Source organism: Macaca thibetana, chromosome 5, assembly GCF_024542745.1.
Source record: "Macaca thibetana thibetana isolate TM-01 chromosome 5, ASM2454274v1, whole genome shotgun sequence".
Taxonomy (NCBI): domain Eukaryota; kingdom Metazoa; phylum Chordata; class Mammalia; order Primates; family Cercopithecidae; genus Macaca; species Macaca thibetana.
The window spans coordinates 21,193,402-21,220,462 of record NC_065582.1 but is presented as its reverse complement, the minus strand read 5'-3'; the positions used below and the strand labels follow the sequence as shown (position 1 = coordinate 21,220,462).

The 27,061-nt window shown below is 40.2% G+C and overlaps 1 protein-coding gene and 1 pseudogene across 6 annotated transcripts in view; both read left to right on the top strand.

Moving 5' to 3' along the window:
• PALLD (palladin, cytoskeletal associated protein) overlaps positions 1-27,061 on the top strand; it is a 432,781-nt gene that overhangs the window by 235,240 nt on the left and 170,480 nt on the right. The gene's annotated exons all lie outside the window — the stretch shown is intronic.
• LOC126955306 (60S ribosomal protein L9-like) lies at positions 3,263-26,894 on the top strand (annotated as a pseudogene). The gene has a single exon (XR_007725880.1). The product of XR_007725880.1 is annotated as a 60S ribosomal protein L9-like (transcript).

Sequence of the window (27,061 nt, the reverse complement as noted above, 5' to 3'; positions counted from 1 at the left end):
TCCTTTGCCTCATATTAACTATCAGACTTTGGAGGAGGGAATCCTATTGTTATTGTTGTTTTGTTTTTTCCCCTGTTTCCTGCATTGTCTCTGTTTCTGAAAATTCCTTTTTTTTTTTTCTGGACTAAATTTCATGTTCGAGGCTTTCCATAAACATGGAAAGCATGATCTTTGGCACCAGCAAGTTGATTGGAAACTCTGTGCTTACCTGGAATGTGTCAATGGGCAGGCTTTATCCTAGGATTGGGCAAGGCCTCCAAGTGCCAGTATCTTCAGGTCTTGGGTTAATCAGTTTCTCCAGAAGGAAAGACATTCAGCCACCTTCCTTGGGATGGTTGGGGTGGTTGTGGAGGCGGGTAACATGCTTGGCAGACAGCATTTGGAGGCTGAGTAAGGGAAGGGGGTTGGCTTTCATCATTTAGTAGACATATACATTAATCTAATTCCTTACCCCCTTTTTTCACCTTCTTCTCTTAGCTGTTCATTCTGCTGTGCCAGATGTTTCCGAGTTGGAAACCCTTTTGACTCCCCATCTCCATAAAGTGAGTGTTCTGTATTCTAGAGTAGTAGAGGAGGAATGGTTGACTACCTACAAGAAATGGGGGAAGGGAGCTGCCTTCCTACCAACTTTCAGCCAGTCTACTTGTATTCAGTTCCATTCCTCTTTCCCACGTTCAGAGGAATCTAGTGATCAAGGTTTCTGCTGCTCACATTAACATCCTTTGTGTTTGATTCACTCTCTGTAGGCACTTGGGTTTCTGTTTTCCTCTCCTGCTAAGTCGGCGACAACTCATCCTTTTACTTTTAATTCCAGTGAACTTACAGTTTCACAATCTGTCGCTCTCAGTTTTATCAGGATGAAGCAAGGAACAAAAATAAACACATCCATTCAATCTGCCATCTTTAAGTAGATGTCAATTTATGAGACTTCACAGCTGGTTTTTGAAGATGATTCTTTCCAGCTAAAGAAAGCAGTAAAGGACACAGAATCTCCTCTATTCCCAAGCTGGATGACCTTAGATAAGCTACTCAGTGCCCCGTTTCAGTTTCCTCTTCATTAAGAGGGAATTGTGACAGTACCTACTAGACAGGAGTGTGGCCACATGAAATAATGTGCTAGTACAGGACACGCCAAAGGGCAAATAGTCCAGTTGATATTGTCTGTCTTTGTTTTTGTTATTATTAAGAGAATATTCACAATGAATCCTTTGTTATTTGACGCACATATAGAAAGTTTCAGAAATAAGCAATTTGCAAATCTTGCAAAAAACCACAAATGAATTCTTCCTGTGCTATGCTGAGTTTTCTTCCTCCACCTTCAAGAAGTGGCAAGGAAAAAAAAGATAGAAAAATTACTGACCAATTAGAAGTTTTTGTTTCAATTCAGACCACCCTAGAGTTCCTGGAAATTGCATATATGAACTCTAGTAAGCTGAATATCAAAAATGAGGGGGAAGTACCTGATACCAGGCTACAGATTGTGGGCTACAAAAGATTGATAAACAAGTGGTTCTTTTGTGCAAATTTAGATATGAAATCATGCAGAAATCACTCGACAGACCACTAGACAGAGGATTTTGTGAGACATGTTACACATGGATGGTGAAAGGCTGAAAATTAATACTTAACTTGTCATGCTTTCTGCTTTGAAATGCTGGAGCCCTCCAGGAATTTTGTTTTAACAACCAACGGAGATATCATTAGGGAGATACTTCTGAATTTGCTGCATCTCATTCTGTGACAAAGTGCTGCACAAAGTAAAATGTACCTAGCACTTTCATCCAAGTTTGTAGCATCAGACAAATCCCTATTCCACAATATCATGTGTACAAAGAGTTTCCGAAGAACTTGTGGCATAATTCTTGTCAGTTCTCTTGAAATTCTCATTTCCCCTTTTCCTCTCCTACTGGCAGGTGATTGATTGACTTAGAGTGAGTGCTGAGTAGTAAATAACTTAAAAAACAAATCTAGAGATGATCTAGAGAAGGCTCGAATCATTATATATAGAAGAAATGTAATATATATTATCTGGGATAGGCCTAGAATAACCTGAATTTACAATGAAGGAGCCCAGTAGCCTTTTCTAGAAAGCCACTTGCTCTTCCACTCTTGTTTGCTCTTAGGCAAGAGAATATCGCTAGAAGCTCAGAAAATTCAGGATTGATTGGAAATGTTTAAAAAGTGAAAATAAACACAAATTTCCATAAGGCCAGGAACATAACCAGAAAACTCAGAAAAACATAGGGGCTTAAGGATGGTTTCAAAGGTAAAAATGACCTCAAAGTGAATTTCTTCCTTTTCTAATCTTGATGTAATTTGGTTCTTAATCAAGCTGAGACTGCCCAAAGACCAAAGTGTTGAACTGATTTAAAATATGATTCATCAGAACATTAAAATACTTATGATACAGATTTGTATACAACCTGATGGTCTATTCCTCACAACTCATTATTTGCTCCATTTAAACTATTTCACAAAGAAAGTCTTAACCAGAACATGATCGTGTAACTAGGAGCTCCACAGTCAGTAGTAGGATAGGTCAGAAAACTCACAGGGTTGTTCCTTGTGCTCACAAAGAGAAATTTGATATTGTGTGATAATACACATAAGCTAGAAACTTATGGTTAAAAGAAATGGTTAGGACTCATGTAAGCATAAATTCTTGGTATCTTTTTTTAATTGATGTATCATAGTTGTCATATTTGGGGAGTACATGTGATATTTGAATACATATATATAATGTGTAATTATTAAGTCAGGGTAATTGAGATATCTGTCACCTCCAACATTTATCTTTATGTTGGGAACGTTAAAACTCTCCTCTTCTAGCTATTTTGAATAATTTATTGTTAACTATAATTTCCTTACTGTTCTATCAAATCCTAGAACTTTGTACTTTTGTACCCATTAACTAACTTCTTAATTTAACCTTTAAATAAAAAATATTTTCATTCCTAGCCCGGAAATTCTACAAATTTACTGCTTAGGGATGACTCCTGTATATCTTCTCTTCCTTTTACGCAGACAAGTTCTACATCTTAGCTGACTTTTATTAGCCATTTGACTAATCCCATTTTTTAAAAGTGTTTGAGATGGGTTGAAAAATATGACCAATGTGATGAGTACAACTTGATGATAATTGTAAAATATTAGTGTGCTTTAGGTGTTAGCAATTAAGAAAATGTGAAATGTTTTATTTCTTTTCTTTCCTTCCCTTTTTTTTTGGGGGGGGGCAGGGGTGGGTGGGTAGAGACAGGTTTTACTTTGCTGCCCAGGCTGGTTTTGAACTTCTGGCTTCAAGCGATCCTCCCACCTTAGCGTCCTGAGGGGCTGGGATTACAGAAATGTTTTAAGTAGTAATATTATTGTTAAAATCTCAAATCTTGAGTATCTGAGATATCGGTTTGATACTCAGAAAATCATGAGCTCCGGAATCATTTTCAAATGCATATATAGGATTTGAATTTGCATCTTAATTAGTAACATCAGTGTTAACTATGGCAACTCATTTGTTTCCCAAAACAATTTTACTATTTTAAGGTTAAATATGAAATAACGGTGTAAGTCCTGGGTTTGATTTTTTTTTTTTTTTTTAAGTCTAAGAAGTTATCTGTGTTCAGTAGGTGGAGAAGCCAACTGTACATCCTGCTGACACAAAGCTAATCAGTGGCTTGACAGCTCTGGTCAAACATCCACATAGAATGTCTTGGCCATAATCTATGTGTCTCCTGTATTGTTTTTGTTTTAAAAGATTTGAGAGCAGGGGATGTGGTGGAGGAATGGTGCAGCTTGAAACTGTACGTAGTTGCCAATTTTCTTTTTTCTAGTTTGAACATATTTCTGCTTTGAGCTTCTTTCAGCTCAAGTGAGCCATTTTCACCTATTATTTCATCTGTCTTCCTCTGTCTTCAATCTTCATTAGCCTTTACTATGGATAAGCTGCTGTAAACATTTTTTTAAATCACCTCAAGGAGTACAATATTCTATTTTAAAATGACCTTTCCAGGAAACTAACTAATAGCTTTAGAAAATTAACACTTTATTTAAGCACTAAAACTGAAAAGGAGAGAAGGAAGAGGAGGATCCAGGCATGGTGGCGCACACCTATAGTCCCAGCTACTTGAGAGGCTGAGGCAGGAACATCACTTGAGCCCAGGAGTTCAAGGTTGCAGTGCGCTATGATGGCACCACTGCACTCCAGCATGGGCAACAGAGCAAGACCCCATCTCTTAAGAAAGAGAAAGAGGAGGGAGGGAGTGGTGCTAGTAGTAGTAGTGTAATAAGGATGGCAATGTTCTGAAATGTCTACTTTTCTATATAATGACTGAAACTTTTCTTGGAGGCTCAGAGTCATTCTCATGAATATCAAAGATTGAGCCTGTTATTCACTGAAGAGCTCTTGCAATATAATATGTGATTCTGTTTGCACCCTAAACAATGTCTTACTGCTACACAATCAGCACGGCCACTGAGTTCAAAAGTTCTGTGCTCTCCCCATTGGCAGACAGGCATCCACACCACAGACTAGACTGCCTGTCCCCTGCCCTCACTGCTCTCGCCCCACTGGCCTCTTCCTCAGGGTCCTGGCCCTCACTTCATCAGTTCCATTCAGTATATCCCCAAAACAGCATTTCCACCCAGCCTGCCAAGGAGAAGGAAAGAGAGTCTTTAGAATACATCCTTCACTTTCCTGTGAGAACAGCTTTAAGAAAAGAAAACGTCACTCCTACTCATGTTAACCACCTATTGCCATATAATAGAATACGTTCTTATGCTCTCTGAGCCTGTCTCTCTTCTTCATCTCACTGTTTCATGAGGATTATGTTGCAACCTGAGGCAGGGCGCCAGAAAGAGATGAGAGGGATGGCAAAACCCCATTCATACTTTAAAACTCCTTTTCTCTAATTTTTAAAGCTTTTTCTCTGCTTCCATTAGGTCCTGTTGTTTCTGGGCGCTTCTAGTATACACAGTCAACAATCATCTTGGTGAAAACTCCCTCAGGGCCTTTTTTTCTTTTTTCTTGTTCTTTCTCTTTTCTTCCTGCCTGGGGGCAGTAAGTTTCAGCTTTGGGTCTTAGTCTTTGATGGTTGCTGGAAGTGTGTCTTCTGTAGAAGTGGGGATTAATTGTAATTAATTGTTTTGACTCTGACTTTCTCTTCCCTTGTTCCTCTTCCTCCCACATTTGCAAATTACTTTTATTGCCACTCTGTGAAAAGCAGAATTACTCCTATTAATAGCTGGGCACTTGACTGACATTCCACAGGTTAACCCAAGCTTTGCCAAAAGGAAACAGCATAGAAAGACCCAGAAACTCTCCAATTATGTGTTATCAGTGGAGTGAGCTCTGCCACTGGAGCTCATTCAGTGGCTCAATGAGCGGCAGAGCTCGGGCAGCAGTGGAAAGTCTGCCTGTAACCACATCTTTAATTTGAGTCTATTCATTGCCACAATATTGCTTTTGTTTTTCCTTTCTCAAAAATGGCCTCATTTTGTGAAAACCAAGTGTTTGCACGAATAATAATTACTACACTTTTATTTTGGCATATATACGTACCTAGAAAGCATCACACATGCACGTGTGCACATGCACAGACATGCAGTATGTATGTATTGGTAGCTTAGGCTTGGGTCAGTAGCTCAGAAACATCAGAATGCATTTGAAGGCTTTCAGCCTTTCCTTCATGATTATAAGATAGCTGTAGCTGCTCAAATACCAAGTGCTGTCACCATCTCCAGAGTAGGAAGGATGGGAAAGAAGGAATACATTTTGTGAGGCTCTGCTTATTTTATTCCGATGTCCTTTCTGGGAGACTTGTTAAGTCCCATTGACCACAACGGTGTCTCAGGTCAATTTTTAATTGCAAGAAAGGCTGGGAAATGATAATCCGGCAAAGGCAAATGGAATCCTCATGGAGACCAGGCATAACTCATTCCTGGACTTGGAGAAGGCCCTAGATGCAAAGGATCCCCATCCACCATCTGAAAATCAGGATTCTACCTGGGTGGAGATGGCTGTGAGGGAGCGGAACAGCATCTCCCACAACATGTTTTAAAACATTCACAAAATTGACCCTCAAGTTTGTGCTTCCAATTGCTAGTAACCTCAGTGTCAAAAATGTGCTGACAACTGTGATGAAGAGACAAGGAGAGAAAAACAGACCCTCAGGAGAAACAGTGGGAGGGGGAGGGGAATGGTTATTAACATGAAGTTTTAAACATTAAAAGATAGGAAACAAGAAGCTTAATGTGATTGTCTACAGCAGTGTAAAGAAGATTTGTATGTGTGTGTTCTTTTCAAAAGGCAGATTTAGGTACCTTTTGGAGCACAACTGGAATATGCAAATTGCTGACCACAATTGCTATAATGCATTACATTCTGTGCATGCTAAAAAGAATACCAGGGTTTGTTCTCTTCTCTTTTAAACACCCAGATTTAATCTGACCTGCAAAACAAATAGGACTAAAACACTGGGCACGTTTATCAAGCCTTCAAAAGAATGGAATAGACACTAATGAACAAAATACTCACATCCCTTGAGATAACTCAAAGATTCTTGCTATAACACATTTGGGGTCTCTCTCTCTCTCTCTCTCTCTCTATATATATATATATATATATATACACACATACACATATATATATATGTCAAATGATATGCAAGTAACAATATTTTTGAGTGCCAGATGGAGAAGACATCTGTAGAGTGAGAAACTAAAGAAAACACACTTCCAAGATTAAGGCACATTAGAAGAAAATTGTTGGCTATGTTAGTAATGAGGAGTTTGGAAAGGGTTTTCTCTATGTACAACATGCTCACTTATTGGGTGACACAAATGACAGATGCCAGTTTGTTGTTGTTGTTGTTTTTTGAAAACAGTTTTCTTTACTAACAAGGGGCTTTGCAGTCAAACCAAAGCACACCACTTTGCTTTCTTTCCTCATCTTTTCTGCATTCCTCAGTGACATTCTGGTTGTTTCCACGAAGGTGTGGCAATTTGGTCAATCTCCCAATATATGCTTAGCTTTACAAAGAACCTATCTTTGTTCCTGGTGTCTGTGGTGACTGTCTGTTAGTGATGAATAGATCAAGGTCAAGTAAGAAAGAGAAGATATAATTTGGCCCATACTTCTAACCCTTCCAAAGGGCATAGCTTAGTCGTTTAGTAGTTTCGCTTCAGACACCGAGGACAGGGTGATTACTGAGATACTGTGGCAGTGGTTTCGGGCTGAGCAAAACACGCATAGCATGCTGACCAGAGACAGCAGCAGCTGTGAGGCTCATCTGTTTCCCAACACATTTTCTAAACTATGAAATCCCCATGGAGGAGGATTGTCCATGAATTCCAAGCATGGAAGGAATCTGACCATTCTTTTTCATTTTAAAACCACATTACCTTTGTCCTAGCCTTCAACTTTCAAGGCCATTTCACTTTGCATTTTTCATTGATTTGTGGCCAGAAACTGACGTGGAAAAGGATAACTTAAAACCTGTTATGGCCGGGCGCGGTGGCTCAAACCTGTAATTCCAGCACTTTGGGAGGCCGAGACGGGCGGATCACGAAGTCAGGAGATCGAGACCATCCCGGCTAACACGGTGAAACCCCGTCTCTACTAAAAAATACAAAAAAATAGCCGGGCGAGGTGGCGGGCGCCTGTAGTCCCAGCTACTCGGGAGGCTGAGGCAGGAGAATGGTGTAAACCCGGGAGGCGGAGCTTGCAGTGAGCTGAGATCCGGCCACTGCACTCCAGCCTGGGTGACAGAGCGAGACTCCGTCTCAAAAAAAATAAAAATAAAAAAATAAAAAAAACCTGTTATTAGTCAGGGTTTGGAATCAATTATGCTTCAAGAGTCATTTTCTATAACTAAGATTTCATTTTCAGAAGACATACACTTAGAACAATGGCTTGATCATGGATTGGGTGGGGATAGAGGACAAGAATGAAAGAGGACTGAGATGGCTGAAGGAGCCTCTATGGAAGACACAGAACACACACGAGACTTGTATGTAGCAAGTGTTAAGAAGAGTCCACAATATTCGATACATTTTATTTTGTTGTTTTAATATGTGTTCTATGTACTTTTCATTTTTATTTTTATTTTTATTTGTTTATTTTTGAGATATAGTCTTATCCTGTCTTCCAGGCTGGAGCGCAGTGGTGAGATCTTGACTCACTGCAACTTCCGCCTCCAGGGTTCAAGCAATTTTCCTGCCTCTGCCTCCCAAGTAGCTGGGATTATAGGTGTGCACCACCATGCCCGGCCAATTTTTGTATTTTTAGTAGAGACGAGGGTTTCACCATGTTGGTCAGGCTGGTCTCGAACTCCTGACCTCAGGTGATCCACCCACCTCGGCCTCCCAACGTGCTGGGATTACAGGCATGAGCCACCATGCCCGACCAGTGTTCTCTCTACTTTTCTTTTCCTACTGCCACCACCCTGTTGTAGGCCTGGACATCTGACTTCCAAGTGCTTCACAACATCTAAACTGATCTTTCTCCCTTCAGTATCTCCCCATGTTAATCCTTCTTAAACTCTTATTCACACCCAGCCCAACTAACAGCAAATCAATTCCTCCAGTTTTCATTATCTTACTCTTTTTTTATATTAATACCTAGCATATCAAAAATCACTGACAGCAACATTAATGAGTACTGTATAATACGTCTTTAAAAATAGTTTAAATTATAAAGCTTTCTTAGAAATAAAAGGAGAAGACTTTCAAGCATAGAGTCCAGGCAGGTATCTATCATTCTGCTTTCTACTTTTATGGAATCAACATTTTTAGTTCCCATGTATGAGTGGAACGTGCAATATTTGTTTTTCTTTGTCTGGATTATTTCACTTTACACAATGATCTCCTATTCCATTCATGCTGCTGCAGATTACAACCTTTCATTATTTTTTAATTGCCAAATGGTATTCCATTGTGTATACATACCACATTTCTTTATCCATTGGTCCGTTGATGAACATTTAGGTTAATTCCATATCTTGACTACTGTGAATAGTGCTGCAACAAACATGGAAGCACAAGTATCTCTTTGATATACTGATTCATTTTCCTTTGGATCAATACCCAGTGGTAGGATTGCTGGATGGTATGGTAGTTCGATTTTTAGTTTTCGAGAAATCTCCATACTGTTTTTCATAGTGGCTATACTAATTTACATTCCCACCAACAATATATTAATTTCCCTTTTCTTAGAGGCTGGGAAGGGTTTTTGGAGGAAGATAAAGAGAGCTTGGTCAATAGGTTAAAACATACAGTTAGAAAAAATAAGTTCTAATGTTCATTAGCAGAGTAGGGTGACCGTAGTTAACAGTACGGTGTTGTATATTTCAAAATAGCTAGTAGACAGGATTTGAAATGTTCCCAACGCAGGAATAATGAACACTTGAGCTGATGGATACCCTAAATACCCTGACTTGATCCTTACACATTCTATGCATGTAACAAAATATCGTATCCCCCATTAATATGTATAAATACTCGCATCAACTTTTTAAAAGTGCAGACAGGAAAAAAGCCCATTTTGATGATAATATAGAAGTTGCAGGCCAGGCGCAGTGACTCACGCCTGTAATCCCAGCACTTTGGGAGGCAGAGGCGGGGGGATCACGAGGTCAGGAGATAGAGACCATCCTGGCTAACACAGTGAAACCCCGTCTCTACTAAAAATACCCGGGAGGCTGAGGAGGAGAATGGCGTGAACCCGGGAGACAGAGCTTGCAGTGAGCTGAGATCTGGCCACTGCACTCCAGCCTGGGCAACAGAGCGAGACTCCGTCTCAAAAAAAAAAAAAAAAAAAAAACAGAAGGTGCAGCCCTCTCCATCACACACGTCATAAAGGCAGCACCAGAAGCAAGCCATTGCCCAAGATAAGGGTACCCACTTACTGTGTGAATTTTTGTTTAAGATTTACTTTATTGCTGCTCTAATTAGAATTCTTGTCCTTTTGTTTCTCACTTGTATTTATGTCGTCTCTTCTCCGATTTGAAAGATATCAGTGTTTCAGCTTAAAACAGCCTCTGATTTGAAAGTTGCATGGGATGCTCATATAAACAACAGGCAGCATGATAATTCATTGCTTCCTCTTAATTCCCATGTCAGTTGAAACTGGAAAAAAACATGACACATGCCATTTTTAATAGGTAGTTGAGCTTCCTGTATAAAAAAAAAAAAAAGTCTTGTAAATTTTGTAATGCTACTTGGGACATATGTCAATAATCATCACATGGTTTCAAGCACTGGGAAACATCTTAAAAGATGTTTTAAAGGATGAGTAACAAAAGAAGAAAATTAGTCACAAGTTTCTCTATAATTCCTATTTGGTCACTCTGCATTTTCCTTCTGAATGCACTTTTTGGGAAAGTAAACTTACTTCTTCTCTTCAGTGTAATCTGAAATTTTGATACTTTAAAGAGACCTTTGCAGTTTTGAATTTCTAATATAATATTTCCCAATGTATGAAAAACTACATTAAAAATCTAACTGTGGATGCCTGTACTTGGATTGACAAAGAGTTTCATCTCCCATAATTTCCTCATGCTGTGATTTTTTCTGAGTTGTAATTGACAGATATTAAGTTTCTTAGTCAATCTTGCAGGTGCTTTCAGAATAATTAAGCCTGAGACTAGCAGAAAGGACCATTAAAAATTAGAATCAGAGTTGGTGGTATGGAAAGTTCCTTTGAAAGATGGAAAACATTAATTTAAAAGAGTTCAAGAGTTTAAGCCAAAAGAGCCATTCAGGTTATGGCCCAAAAACTCTGTAAGACTCCCACAACTGTACTTGTCTTTGAATAGATTTTCTACTGCCAGTTATATGAAATGGATATAAATCCTCCCATTCCAACAACTCAGGAACTTACTTAAGTGCAGGGTACTATAGCAACTGCAAACAAGTCTAAGAAAACAGGCTGAATGTCATTAAAGTCCTTTGAAAATGTTCTGTGACATCGGTTTTCCATTTTGCTATGCTGTTTAATTAAGTTCAGTGTTGCAGAATCGCAGAAATCTTATTTGCTCAAAATAGTATCTTGAAGGAAGAGACCTTTATTTAATAGAAAAGACTTTGATTAACTTCATCTCAAGTTTTAAATTTTTCCCATTGGCTTCGTGATCTATCCCTATGTATGGCTTATTTCCATAAAAGTAGATCAAACTCTGGGTGGTGGATCACTCTTATCCAGTTGGTACTGCTGTCATGTTTCAAGGACACCAAAAATGGAAGAAATTACAGAGAATAGTGACAATTCAGAAACTATTCTTATTTGTCTTCATCGCTGTAATATGAGGTGACTGGCTCCTGAGCTAGTGAGGAAGTCCAAGTTCTAGAAAAGATTCCTTCCTGGGGTGGGTGGGTGTGTGTGTGTGTGTGTGTGTGTGTGTGTGATCTTTTTGATAAGAATAGTTGTGAAGGCTGGGCATGGTGCTCACACCTATAATCCCAGCACTTTGGGAGGCAGAGGCAGGAGGATTGCCTGAGGCCAAGGAGTTTGAGACCAGCCTGAGCAGCATAGCAAGACCTCAAGACCATGGCTCTTAAAAAAAAAAAAAAAAAAGCCGGCATGGTGGCTGATGTCCCAGCTGTCGTCCCAGCTACTCGGGACACTGAGGTGCAGGATCACTTGAGTCCAGGAATTCAAGGCTGCAGTGAGCTATGATCATGCCACTGCACTCCAGTCTAGACAGCAGAGTACAATCCTATCTCAAAAACAAAAAACAAACAAAAAAGAGTGGTTGGAGAGAGAGAGAGAGAAGAAAATAAATAGAGCAATTCGTCCTGCAAAGACCTAGAACATGAGTGCCTCTTCTGATGAGGCTCAGTGGTCCTGCAAAGCTCTGTTGGACAAACCTTGAGAAGTAGTCAGCAACATTTTGGAGGGGTGGGAGTCTTCATTGACGGCTGACTTTATTTTTTGATTTGTCAGAGTACACAAAAGCCCAGCGCCCTGTGACCAGGACAAAAGGGGAAGTGGCTGCATTTTGACATGTCCTGGCTTCGCTAGAGAAAGCCTACTGGCTTCTGACTTTCCAGCGCTGGCAGATCTACCACCTGTGCTCTTGCTGCCCAGCATCTAGGGAGCTTCGCTATTCCAAGTGTTTATGAGGAAGCCATATGGATGGTGCTCAACTGCATTTTTCTACTCAGAGGGATTTATGGGTTTTAACGTAGAGGTCATGGCTTCTCTGCATCACTGGCAAGTGTTGTCCATCTCTCCATCCTTCTTGAGTTCCATACCCAGCGCATCTTGAACAAATCCGTCTTTTTTGTCTGACCTAGGCTGCGTCCACTCTCTCAGCTCCTGCTTTTGCTTGTACCTCAGAGGGGAGGTGTTCTCAGCTCTCTGACCTCTGGGTTAATACAGAGGCCAAATTTATCCCAGGGAAGGAATAAGTACATTGGAAATAAGTCACTGAGAGGAGAAGACTGTATGTTTTAAAGCTGGGTTCGTTTAAAGTGTTATGATAGTATTAAGATGTTCTTTTGGCCGGGTGCGGTGGCTCAAGCCTGTAATCCCAGCACTTTGGGAGGCCGAGATGGGCGGATCACGAGGTCAGGAGATTGAGACCATCCTGGCTAACACAGTGAAACCCTGTCTCTACTAAAAATACAAAAAACTAGCCGGGCGTGGTGGCGGGTGCCTGTAGTCCCAGCTACTCGGAGGCTGAGGCAGGAGAATGGCGTGAACCCGGGAGGCGGAGCTTGCAGTGAGCTGAGATCCGGTCACTGGACTCCAGCCTGGGCAGCAGAGCGAGACTCCGTCTCAAAAAAAAAAAAAAAAAAAAAAAAAAAAAAAAAAAAAAAAAAAAAAAAAAAAAAGATGTTCTTTCATTTTCATAGAAGTAATTCATTTGGCTAGAAGGTCAAATGCCTGGTGGTTTGAGGACCTGAACAGTTTCCGCTCCATGAACATACCTGACTCGGGAGTTCTTTTGCTCCAGATACTAATTTAGTAGAACAGTGTTTCACAACTCTGGTAAAAGAAAATCAATAATCAGAATTTTTTAGTAGTTTTCAGATCTAGTTGGTTGCACAGGTCCGCTGAAATGATGGGTGTATTTGCATTTAGTGGCAATCATATTCACTATGTTAACCATACATATGCTAATCATAAGCTCTGGTTGAAAGTTATATATTTTCTGTTTAGCACTAAATGAGGAAAGAATTTTAGTAATTTTTTGAATGTAGTTGGATTTCCTTTAGACTACAAAGAATGCCTTGGCGATCTCACTCCCTCCTTTTGATTTTCAATGATTCAGGTCATCTGGACTCCTGGCCTTCCTCCTGCTATTCTCTTCTGTAATCTCCATTTGCCCTACCAACTCCTACTGTCTTTTAGTTTAAATGCCATTCTCCGCCTTCCAGGAGTTATAGACTAGAATGGATTCCCTTCTGTGTCCTCCCCGGCAATAGAGCTTTCCCCCGTGATAACTCCCATGCAATTACTCTCTCAGGGTTCTCTGACACCAGAGATTGTGTGATGTCTTGTTCTTTACCTTGCCCCAGCCCCTGCCCTAGTGCTTGGCACATAATCTACACTCAATAAATGTTTGTTTAATGGGTGGATTGAATTCATTGTCACACTAAGTGACATCCATTTGGATGTTTGATTACACCACGAGGCTATCATATTCTGAAGGAACATGATATCTGTGAAGATATCAATCGTGGTTTAATCCCCAGCAATTAGCACAGTGTCTAAGACAGAAACTTAATATGGTTCAACTACTTTCGAGATTTTTTTTAATGGGGACACTACAGATTTTGATAAAAGACATTAATGATGATGTTTCCTGTCCTATCACTAGGCAGTTCTATGAAAAGGCACTCCTTTTTTCAAAATTCCACTCAACTTATAATGTAAGATTTGATGGGTTTGTTCAGTTCCTACTAAGTGAGCAGTACCATGATTTTAGGTCTGTAAGTGGCTTAAAGTTAAGCTTAGATTTTTGGCTGGTGATGCTCCCCCTGGTCTCTGTTATAGATGAACAGTTTAAATGAGGTTGCTGACTGGGTCTTTTAACTTGATGTCTTTGTTTATTTTCTGCTTGTTTTGTTTGGTCAGGTCTGGCACAGAGCCTAAAAATAAGAGCTTGCTTGCAGTTTGACTTTCACTGTGATTCAGTTTTGCAATCTTTTAAAAACATCCTTCAGAAGACCGCCATATATCTATCTGTGGACATCTCCCAGATTTTCCAAAACAAGCACAAGATAAATAAGGGGAATTTGGAAATTTCCAGATTTTTAACAGATGGGAATTTGCTTCCACTGTCTGAGAAATCTTTGCCATAGATAGAGGGGAATCCCAGAAAAAAAAAAAAATCTAAGTCTGAAAGCTCCACAGAGTTCTCTGCTTTGCCTTCCCTGAAAAAGGGGTGTGGGGAGAGCAAACAGATGCCAGAAGCCAGTAAAGTCCTGTCCTCATGAAAGCTCTCAGCCCAGAGGACAACACCCTGGGACAGTCACTTCAGTCATAGGATATTTCCCTCTCCAAATAACCGAGGAGAGAGCCTAACCTCTGGGGTGAGCATGGTGTATAAAGTGTGAGAATCCTGCGTGTCCAGGAAGAGAGTGCTGCTAACAGATGACTCCCTGGGGGCCCCCTTTGTTCTCTGCTTCTGTTTGTGTTGAGTCAGCTTGCTTAGGAATATAGATCAGTGAGACTAACGTATCTCTGTTGGGCCAGTTCTTTCTTCTCTGTACCATGGTCAGGCTACAGGGTGCCTGCACACCCTCCGCAGCCTTGAGGTCACAGACTTACTCTCTGTGTCTCCAGGCTATAGAGCAGAACAAAACAGAGCCAAGACAAGGTGTCAGGAAAAACAGAACTCCAGTCTCATGGTCTTCCAACAGGGCATCAAAGGGTTTCTAAAATTTAAAGCCAAAGGGAACCTCAGAGGTCACCTGGTCCAACCCTTCTGTTATTTTAGGAGGGCAAGAGGCGTTAAGTGATTCAGAAGATGTGGTCTAGTGGTGGCAAAGAGGACAATTCAGACAGTCCCCAACTTAAAATGATTCAACTTATGATGTTTCAACTTTATGATGGAGTGAAAGTGATACGTATTTAGTAGAAACTGTATTTCAAGTATAACCATTCTGTTTTTCACTTTCAGTACGGGATTTAATAAATTACATGAGATATTCAACACTTTATTATAAAGTATGCTTTGTGTTAGATGAGTTTGTCCAACTGTAGGCTAATGTAAGTGTTCTGAGCACATTAAAGGTAGACTGAGCTTTGATGTTTGATAGGTTAGGTATATCAGATGCATTCTCAATTTATGATATTTTCAACTTACAATGAGTTTATTGGGCCATAACCCCACTCTAAGTCAAGGAGCATCTGTATAGGCTTTGGGGTTAAGCATCAGCTGGAATCTTGACTCTACCTCTTTAGTTCAGCTATGACCTTGGATAAGTCACTTAGCTAACTCTTTAAGCTTTAGCTTTATTGATAAAACAAAAGTAATAATAGTACCATAGGACTGTTAAGATGATTACATTAGAGAAAATTCATGTAAGGCACATAGCCTAACGCATGGCACTCAATAAGTACCTAAAAATAAATAGCAACTATTCATCTTCATCATTATCATGATCACCAAAGCCAGAGTCTGGGACCCAAGCCTCCTAGCTCAGCATTCCTCTTATAACAGCCCTTTGAATCACCTTCATATGTTGTTAATACTTCACTGGGTACCCCAATCCAAATTAGCTTAAGTACAGACTGTGGTGACATCATTAGTTAGAGACTGTGAGATACTGGGGGGAAAATAATGATTCATTCTCTTAAAAAGGGGATGTAACATGTTATGTTTTTCCTTCTTTAACTGGAATGGTTAGGGATGTAACACTTTGAAAGAGAATATTGTGCATCACGGTAATTTAAGTTGATTTTGTATTTTGTTTATGTATGGTTGCAATCCTATGAGAGTTCAATGGTATTTTCTTTTTACAACACATGCTAGTGTGTTAGGAAGTATGTGTTAAGAGTTCTCTCCTATTTATTATTCTCATTACTTTCCCATTCCAGTATAGACACCATAAACTCCTAAAATTAAGTATATTCTGCTTAAAGAACTCCAAGTGACCATTTTGGTGTGAAAACTGCCTGCACTATTTTGGATCTAAATGATCCAAACTAATGGGTGAGCTTTGGGTGCTTGAGGACTTTATGCAGGAGAAAAGAGGAGGGCTGGATAAAACTTTTCCAACTTTAAAATAAAAATTATTTTCTGTATGTGCATTAAATGTATCTGCTATATGAACTCAAGAATGTTGAGTCTGATCTCTCAAATTTATTCATTAAGTTTTGCTACATCATCACTACACAAAAGTCGTGAAATCATGGGTCCAAAATAAAATCAGATTTGAGCTCCACTTTATTTTGGCCTATACAATGTCCCTGTTCTTACCACTTTTTCTCTTCTTTCACCAGCTTGAATCAGAATCTCTAGTTCAACATCATTTCCTTTTTTTCCCTCCCCCACTTAAACATAAAATATAGATATGTGAATTCTGAAAAGCCTGCCTGGATAATCGGCTTACCCTCATTCAACTATTCTCCTCCTCAAGAGGAGGGATTTGAAACCTTGAAACCTGAGGCAGAAAACCCATGTGACACAGAACATGAGTCCTTATATGTAAGGACTGTCTTATTCATCCCTGTGTCTCTGGAGCTAGGACAGTCCTTAGCGCATAGTACATTTGAACAAATGTTGGAGTGAATAACAAGCCCTTTCTCCATTCTGGTCAACTTAGGAGTATTGTACCGATTTTCTTCCCAGGGCAGAAAAAAATTATGAACCATGGTTCTTATGAAAGTCATTATTTTTAATTGCCCAGACATTCACTCACAGAACTAGAAACATAAACAAACTGATACATCAAGGGACCAAGAGGTATAAATGATAATAACCCAGAAATATTTAAAGTTGTAAAGATCCTGCTTAGAAGAGGGAAGTCATCAAAAGGGGTTGAGATAGTAGTTGAATGACTGAGAAGACATTAATGAAAATGACATAGGAATATGATCTAAGTAAACGTACTTGACATTTTTCCAAGTGAAATAACTGCATGATCAGATAATCATACATAAGTTGGAGATGTATCCAGAGAAATTTATACCTGAAAGGCAACCATAAAGTACCAGAGCTAAAATAGTTCATCTCATGGAGACATCAGAGCTAAGATCTGAAATGATACCTGTTTCTGATTACGTTGGATTCTATTTACTACACATTTTTTAGTGTATAGATAGAAAAGGGTACACAATAGGTACCTAAAGCAGATAGCTGTAATTACTACTATTTATCTTTTGTGCTCTGAGATTTCTCATACTGTATTGGTGCTACATTCTAATCAGCTGCATAAATGGGTAAATCACTTGCTACCACAGAGGAATGTGGGAGAAGACAGCATGTCTAGGACACTACCCTGAGGCTGAGGCAGTAGACAAGGAAGTCCAACCTGCAGGCTAAGAGTCAGTTTTCACTCCTGTGGGAAAAGCATGCCCAGCTCTCAGCAAAAGCATAGAAATCAAGAGAGAACAGTAAATGCAAACAGGATATGTAGCCTAGTTCCAATTGAAGGTATTATTCCTAACAGTGAAAAATGTCAATATAACTATTTCCAGAGTTAAAACTTCAGACACATACTATGACAATGAGACAGTATATTTGAAATTACAGATGTCCAAGGAAATTCAGGCTATATGGTTACCATATGTAGAGAAGACAGGGAAATTTCATTGTGTGTAGAGAAAGAGACCCAAGACTTCATTCCCTAAAGCCATGGGATATGGAGTTAGGGGGACCTGCCAGTCGCCTTGTCAGTTCACTTCATTTTACAAAGAAAATTCCTAATCTCAAGGAAGCCAAGTAACTTTCCCAACCTAAACTTGAGCTTCGCATTAAGAGAGTTTTAGACACAGATTACTAACATCTTGTGGTTGAAATACTGTAAATAGCTTCAAGAATTCCAACATTTTGAGCAATTATAACTCCTAGAATGAGAATAATTACTTTTACCATAGATATTTTGCCCGTTTTATAGTTGTATTCCAAAGTCTTTACTCCCAAGTCAAACTCAAATATCAGGAAAAGTCAGATCCTTTTTCTTATCAATTCCCACTTCACGTTCCCCATTGTGTTCAGCTTTCTGAATTTATTTGTAATAATTTGTTCAGAAGAGAGAAAGATGGATAATGGATGGAGGAACAGGAGAAAATGTTAGCATCATATTGACACGAAGGTTTCAGTATTCTAAATAATCAAATATTTGAAAAATATATCTTGTAATCCTTTTGCCTTAGAGATGTAAATTGACACAAAAATGTTTATAAAACAAATTGGTAGAGATCAATGGGTCTCAAAATGTGGTCCTCCAAACCAGCAGCTTTAGCATCAGCTAGGAATTTGTGGGAAATGCAGATGTTCAGTCTCACCCCAAATCAGTTGAACCAGAAACTCTGGGGTGGGACCTGGCAATCAGTATGTGTTTAAACAAGCCCACCACGTGGATTCTAACCACTGGTATGGACAAATCATCCAGATAAGCATAACTAGATTATTAGATGACAGGTCTACGTAATATAGGGGTGAATATATCAAATCCTTTGGTAGAAAAAAAGCTTGGTCAACTTCTGTGGTGTATTCATTTCCTGTTCTGTATAACAAATTACCATGAATTTAGTGGCTTAAAACACCCCACATTTAATAAGCTTCATAAGTTCCTGTGGATCAGGAGTCCAAGCACAGGTTAGCTGGGTCCTCTGCTTTGGGTCTCACAAGGCTGCAATCAAGGTGTCACTCAGGCTGTATTCTCATCTGGAGGCTCGACTGGGGAAGAATGGTCTTCCAAGCTCCTTTAGGTTATTAGTAGAGTGCATTTCCTTGTGGTTATATGACTGGGCCTTTGTTTCTTACTGGCCATTTAATGGAGGCTGCCCTCAGTTCCTAGAGGCCACTCCAGTTCTCTGCCATGTGGCCCTCTCCAGAGGCAGTTCACAGTGTAGCAATTTGCTGCTTCTTCAAGGCTTTCAAGGCCAGCAGGAGTTTCTCTCTAGTCTGCTAAGATGGTGTCATATATGTCATATAATCATGGGAGTGACCTTCCATCACCTTTACCCCGCGACAGAGTTTGGATGTATGTCCCCGCCAAATCTCATGTTGAAATGTAATACCCAGTGTTGGAGGTGGGGCCTTTTAGAGATGCTTGGGGCAGGAGGGCAGATCCCTCATGGCTTAGTGAGTAAGTTCTCATTAAAAGTGTGTGGCACTTCCCTGCCACTCTCTCATTCTTGCTCCTGCTCTCACCATGTGACCTGCCTGCTCCTGCTTCACCTTCCACCATGAGTAAAAGCTTCCTGAGGTCTCCTCAGAAGCTGAGCAGATGCTGGTGCCATGCCTGTACATGCTGCAGAAACATGAGACGAATAAACCTGTTTTCTTTATAAATTACCCAGTCTCAGGTAGTCCTTTATAGAAACACAAGAATGGCCTAATACACTACATAATGTAACTAATTGAGTGAGTGCCTCCCCATCACCTTTTTTTTAAAAAAAAAATAATAATAATTGGTCAAGAGCGGTGGCTCACGCCTGTAATCCCAACACTTTGGGAGGCCGAGGCAGGTGGATCACCTAAGGCCAGAAGTTCAAGACTAGCCTGGCCAATATGGCAAAATCCCATTTCTTCTAAAAATACAAAAATTAGCTGGGCATTGTGGGCACCTGTAATCCCAGATACTCAGGAGACTACGGCAGGAGGGTCACTTGAACCTGAGAGGCAGAGGTTGCAGTGAGCTGAGATCACACCATTGCACTCTAGCCTGGGCAACAAGACTGAAACTCTGTCTCAGTAATAGTAATAATGATAATTTCTACCTTTATTTTAGGTTCAGGAGGTGTGTGTGCAGATTTGTTACATGGGGGTATTGTGTGATGCTGAGGTTTGGGTTACAAATGATTCTGTCACCCAGGTAGTAACCGTAGTACCCCAATAGGTAGTTTTTCAGCCCTTGCCCCCTCCCTCCCTCCCTCCCCTCTCCTCTCTCATAGACCCCAGTGTCTGTTGTTGCCACCTTTATGTCCATGTGTACCCAGTGCTTGGTTTCCACTTTTTTTTTTTTTTTCAAGATGAAGTCTCGCTCTGTCACCCAGGCTGGAGTGCAGTGGCATCATCTCTGCTCACTGCAATCTCTACCTTCCAGGTCCAAGCAATTCTCCCTGCCTCAGCCTTCTGAGTAACTGGGATTACAGGCACCTGCTACCACACCCAGCTAATTTTTGTATTTTTATAGAGACAGGGTTTCACCATGTTGGCCAGTCTGGTCTCGAACTCCTTACCTCAGGTGATTCACCCACCTCACCTTCCCAAAGTGCTGGGATTACAGGCCAGAGCCACCGCGCCTGGCGAGTTTCCACTTATAAGTGAGAACATATGGCACTTGGTTTTCTATGCCTGTATTAATTTGCTTAGGATAATGGCCTCCAGCCATATCCATGTTGTTGCAAAGGATAAAATGTTGTTCTTTTTTATGGCTGCATAGTATCTCATGATGTGTATGTACCACATTTTCCTGTCACCTTTATATTCTGTTGGTTAAAAACAAGTCACAGGTTCTGTCTACACTGAAGGCCAGGGGATTATACAAAGGTTTGACTTGTGGTTTAGGGTATGTTCACCATGTTGCAGAAATTACATATATATATATTTTTTAACAAAATTGACCACTATTTAGTGTGCTTTTTCTTCATATATGAAGCACTTTTGAAAAAAAGTCACTGACTACAGTATTAGTTAGCAAGTTGAAGTCAAAGACAGATTTTTCTTCCAATTGCAAGAAAAATTCAGTGAGTTTGGAAGAAAAAAGTTATCCTGCTCAGCTGGGTTTGACAGAAACACTATTTCTATGGCCTGCCGTCCCCATCCCCTAGTAATGCCTTAAGGCCCTTCTCAAATATCTTCTCTGGAAAGACTTTCCTAATACTTCTAACTGGGAGCATTCTCCATTTTAGTGCCCACGTGTTATTACATTACTTCCGGTTTACTTTACCATTATTTGGATAGATGATTTGTCTCTCTGTCTGTACAGTAACTGAAGGTAACAGAAACTCAGCAAATAGATGTTACATTCATGAGATCACATATTTTATGTGTGTGTGTATGTATATGTGTATACATATATATTTTTTTTTTTTTAATTTTATTTTTGAGATGGAGTTTCGCTATTGCTGCCCAGGCTGGAGTGTAATGGCACAATCTTGGCTCACCACAACCTCCACCTCCCAGGTTCAAGCGATTCTCCTGCCTCAGCCTCCTGAGTAGCTGGGATTATAGGCATGCGCCACCACGCCTGGCTAATTTTGTATTTTTAGTAGAGACAGGCTTTCTCCATGTTGGTCAGGCTGGTCTCAAACTCCTGACCTCAGGTGATCCGCCTGCCTCAGCCTGCCAAAGTGCTGGGATTACAGGTGTGAGCCACCGCACCCAGTCCACATATTATATTTTTGAAGCCTCTCAGGCAGTATAATATATGCTAACATAAGATTTGATGAATTATAAAAGCAGTTGATTTTAGGTATTGAGGCATACTAAAATCTATCCAGTGTAGATTATCACACTGGGAGAGCAATAGCTTGTCATAGCAGCTTTGCAATCAGATATCCCTGAGATCCATTCCTGACATCTCCAATTAATGGCTCTGTGACCCAGAGCAAGAAACTTAATGTCGCTAAATCTCACTCTCCTTAATAGAGTCATTACTTAATAAATACCAAGCTGTTCTTAATATCAACTTGGAAGCATGAACATATCTTAACACAGTTCACACCAGGGCAGGGACTCCAAAGTTTAACCTCATCTCCAGGAGGTTAGCATGCACATGTATCATGTTCGTTCAGTAAGACAGTAACCTGCTAGCAAATGTAGACTAAATAAACACTGGATCATTCCTACAGTTATTTATAAATAGTCTCCATCTTTGATTGTGATTTTAGTGGTTAGAATGCTAGAAAAAGAGTGGGTGGAGGGACAGGACATAAGGAATTCCGTTTTAATCAGTAGCGTGAGAAGGCTGGTCATTTTCACAAAACCAAGGGAGATGAAGTAAGATTGTCCTAAACACTGTTCTGAGGATTACACAGAACATGAAAGGCTGCTTCAAGTGAGTCAGAGCTGGGATGTTATGACAGATCCGGGCTCTGTCGAACACTCAGTCCCCCTTGCCAAATGTAGGAATTCACAAGATCAGGCTCAAACTTAAAAGTCAATTTCTTGTAGGCTGGGCACTCACGGCTGTAATCCCAGCACTTTGGGAGACCGAGGCAGGTGGATTGCTTGAGCACAGGAATTCAAGACCAGCCTGAGCAACATGGCACAACTCTGTTTCTACAAAAAAAATCCAAAAATTAGCTGGGCTTGGTGGCATGTACCTGTAGTTCCAGCTACTCAGGAGGCTGAGGTGGGAGGATCACTTGAGCCCAGGAGGCTGAGGTTGCAGTGAGCAGAGATCACGCCACTGCAGTCCAGCCTGAGGGAGACCCCACCTTAGAAAAAAAAAAAAAAAAAGTCTATTTCTCAACTACCATGCTAGAGTTATTTTCATTCCTTGCAGTCATCAAATCAGTTCCCATAACTTTCTTGATAAAAGGCAGATGTTGCCTTTCCATAGAATAGAGATAGTTATCTTGGTCAAGGTGTTTATGCAAGGGTGCGGGTACTAAGATCATTCTAGATTTGTGCCTTTTTAAAAAGTCTGTTGTACAGTTCTGTGTTCTGAGATTAGGTGGCATTGTGATTTCTTTTTAAATTTCTTACTCTGTTTCTTCAGAGAATATTTACACACTTCTGAATGGTTCCTGATAACTATTCCATTCATATGATAGCATTGGCGTCTATATACTTTGAAAAGATGGTAGTAATTTTTCTTTTTTGCCATTTATATCTCCTGGTGACCTCCATAACTTGAAGCTACTTTTTAGTGACCACAAAACTTGTTTAAATTCCCAATGTATATTGATTATTTTTTCCAGTATCTAAAATCTGTTAAAACTTATAGTATAAATAATTAGAAAATAACTTTGAGGAGAAATGTAGAGAGTGAAAAGAGTAAGAGAGAAGAGAAAGAAGAGGAGGAGAAGAAAGAGGAAGCAGCCTAGACTTGTGACTGAAGCTTTTACATGGGGTGAAAAAACGCTAAACTATATTAAGAGTACATTTATGAGACTATGGCAAAGCGAACAAGCAAGAGAAAGGATTTTGACAAATCTCAGTTGACATTATGAAAACTCTCATTGCTTATCCTTGGAGGAAATATAGCAACCACCCGACTACTCAAAAGCAGCTAATGCTAGAGAAGACTCTCCCCTCTTAATATCAATAAACTAATCCCCACCTTACATGCCATTTAAGTACAAGGAGAAAGTAGGGAGGTATGTAGGGTTGTAGTTCTTTTAACATTTGAGAACCCATTTTGGCCCCAAGTTCAGATACTTCAACATTTCTGTCACTAACCTTCTTCCCTCCCTCCTTCTCCTGCTTCCTGACCCCCAAAACCCTCTCCTTTGTCTTTCTCTCTCTCTCCCCACCCCTACCCTCTCCTCCTCTTCCCTTGCTTCTGAGTTGGGAGGGATTTGAGAAGAATGAACCCATACCAACTCCACCCTAGCCAGCATTCAAGATGGCCCCAGGAACCTTGTCTCCTGGTATTCGTGCTTTTTCTGTAGTCTCCTCCCATATGGACTCAGAGTTAGTCTTTCTGTGTAACTCACAGGGTATAGTGGGGGTGACAGTGTGTCACTTCCAAGGCTGGGTTAAGAAAAATGGACAGTGGCTTCCTACTTGTGCCCTCTCTGTCAGCTTCCATTTTGGGAGGATGCTCGCTCATCTTGTGTAGAGGTCCACGTGGATAGGGACTGGGGCCTCCCAGTGATGACCAGCACCAACTTGCCAGCCATGTGACCAAACTACCTTGACAATGGATCCTTCAGCCACAGTCAAGCCTTTAGCTGACTGTGGCCTTGGTCAACATCTTGACTGCAAACTCATGAGAGAGACAGGGCCAGTCCCCCCGCTAGACCACTGCCAAATTCTCGCCTCAGAGAAACCATAAGAGACAGTTAATGCTTATTGTTGTTCTAAGCCAATAAATTTTGAGGTAATATGTTATGCAACAAGTACATTCTATACAATAGGTATGCAATAGTATACAATAATACAAATACTTTAAAAGAAAAGTCAGAAATCTAAGGATAAAAAATTCAGAACTTTTTAAATAAGAATATTATCTCCCTTGAGTATTTAGAGCCTCTGGTAATTGTCCTTGTATAATTTGAAGAAGGATGCAAACTTTCCTTCTTTGCTATTTAGAGAAAATGTGTAACAAAACCTATAAGAAATCACTGCCAATCTATACTTCAGAAGCCGCATCTCCTGCTAACATTTTTGGCAAAATATCAGTGCTCTCACATTGTGTGTGTTTAAAGTTTTAGTCATCCTTACTTAGTTAAGATGATTATATATGAATATACCTTTTAGTTAACTTCATTTTGTCACATGGTTTATTTCATGCCTAGGGTAATGATTGATGTTCATTCAAATGAGCTGATGTGCATGCAAGTTCCTCAGTGCTATACACTAAAATTGCTATTGGCATCTTCCAGAACAAAACTGAGATAGGATCATAATTGTGGATTTCCAAATATTACTTTTCAAATACTATTACATTATGCTGACTATTATTTTCCATTCTGGTGCTTCCTAAGCTCATTACATGGTGATGATTTGTATATGGGAACAATCCGAAGAAAAACAGTTGTGCGATTTTAGATAAAATCAGGATTCAACCAAGATATGGAATATCTCAAAGTAAAATGTGCTATTCCCATCTCACTGACTTGCTCCCATCTTTCTGTTCAGTGTTTGCCTCCAAGTCCTTAAACATTCATTCAATACACACTATACAGATGTTCAAAGAATGCCTCGTGTACATTGCTTAGTGCTCAACTGTGCTAAGCATTATTCCACACACAGGGATAGAACAAGGAATACGACAAACAAAGGTTCTGCCCTCATGAAGTTGACGTTTTAGTCTGGGAGGCAGTTAATAGGAAAACAAGTATAAAAAAATATAATGTGGGATACTGTTAAGTACTAAAAAGAAAAGAGCAGGGTAGAGGGATAGACAAGGGCCACAAAGTTGAGGAATCTAATTTAGATGGAGGATCGTGGGAGTAAAATATAGGCAGGGACTTGAATTATATAAAAGAGCAAACCATACAGAGATCTGGGGGAGAACATTTCTAACAGGGAAAGATCACGTTTTTAAGTCCTTAGTGAAGAGAAGCTTGACATGTGGGAGCTTAAGAGTAAGAGATGAGAGAGGCTGTCAGAGTGCATAGGAAGTGATGGCAAAGGGGGATACAGTAGAAGGTGAGATTGGAGAAATAAACAGGAAACTTGCAAGCCAGGGTGAGGACTTTGATGTCTATTCAATGTATGATGAGAAGCCACAAGAAAATTCCAAGCAAGGAAGTTATATGATCTAATTTAATTTTTTAAATAGCACACTGGCAGCTGCATGAAGAATAGTCTGGAGGTAGCGAGAAAGCCAGCAACACCCCTTGATGTGTTATTATAGTTCAGTCCAGAAACCATGGTGGCTTGTGGGGTGGAAGTAGTTAGTGGAGGCAATAAGAAGTGATGGGAGCTGCATCTGCTGCAGAATGAAGGCTATTCTCAGTGATCAGACTGTCCACATTCCAGAAAATGTCAACACCACTCTGAAGGGACACAGTTATTGTGAAAGGCCCCAAAGGAGCCCTGCAGAGGGACTTCAGTCACGTCAGTATAGAACTCGGGCTCCTTGGAAAGAAAAAGCAGAGGCTCCGGATTGACAAATGCTCAGAAGACAGGAATTGGCTGCCGTGCATGCTCTCTGTAGTCATGCACAGAAGATGATCAAGGGCATTACACTGGGCATCTGTGACAAGATGAGGTCTCTGCGCTCACTTCCCCATCAATGTCATTATGCAGGAGAATGGCTGTATTGTAGAAGTCAGAACTTTCTTGAGCAAAAAATATATCTGCAGGGTTCGGGTGAGCCCAGGTATTGCTTGTTCAGTATCCCAAGCCCAGAAAGATGAGTTCATCCTTAAAGGAAATGACATTGAACTAGTTTCAAATTCAGCTGCTTTGACTCAGCAAGCCACAACAGCTAAAAACCAGGATATCAGAACATTTTTGGATGGTATCTATGTCTCTGAAAAAGGGACAGACTGATGAGTAAGATCTAAGAGTTGTACAGCTACAGAAACAAGATGTCGGATAATTCCTAAGACCTATTTATGATATTTTAATAATAAAAGACAGCTATTGAAAAATAAAGAAGTGATGGGGATTCAAGACATGAACAATGGGATTTTCTGATGGCTAGCACTCAGGATGTAAGGGAAAGAAAAGGATTGAGGGTAACTATTGAGTTTTGGTCTAAGAACTGCGTGAAAGGTGGTATTATTTATGGATGTGGTGACGGTCAAGGAGGAGCAATTTGGGAGGTGGGAGAGAACCAAGAGATCTGTGGCCAGGTTAAGTTTGAGGTGTGTTTATAGATTTCCATATAGGAGTATCAAGTAGGCAGCTCAAAATACAAATCACAAAGATGTTGGACTCAAGATATAAACTTGAGAGTCACCACAGGAGAAATAGTGTTTAAGGCCATGAGACTATTTGCTGTCTCTTAAGGGAGTGAATGTAAATAGAAGTTCTAAGAATTGGCCTTGAAGCACTCTAGCATTAGAGGCTGAAGGTGAAAAGGGGTACCCCGTAAGATGGAAAGCCCAGAAGAGTTTCCAGATGAGGACGATGTTTCAGGAAGAAAAGAAATGAGTGATTCATTCTATCAATGCTGCAGAGTGTCCAAAACAAATGAGGACTGAGAATAATCTTTTGAATTGGACAAGACGAGGTCCTGGTTGACATGCCAGGAAGGGGCGGAGACAGCAACCTGAGTGAAGTGTGTTGAAAGAAGGAAAGGTAGGAAAGTAGACACC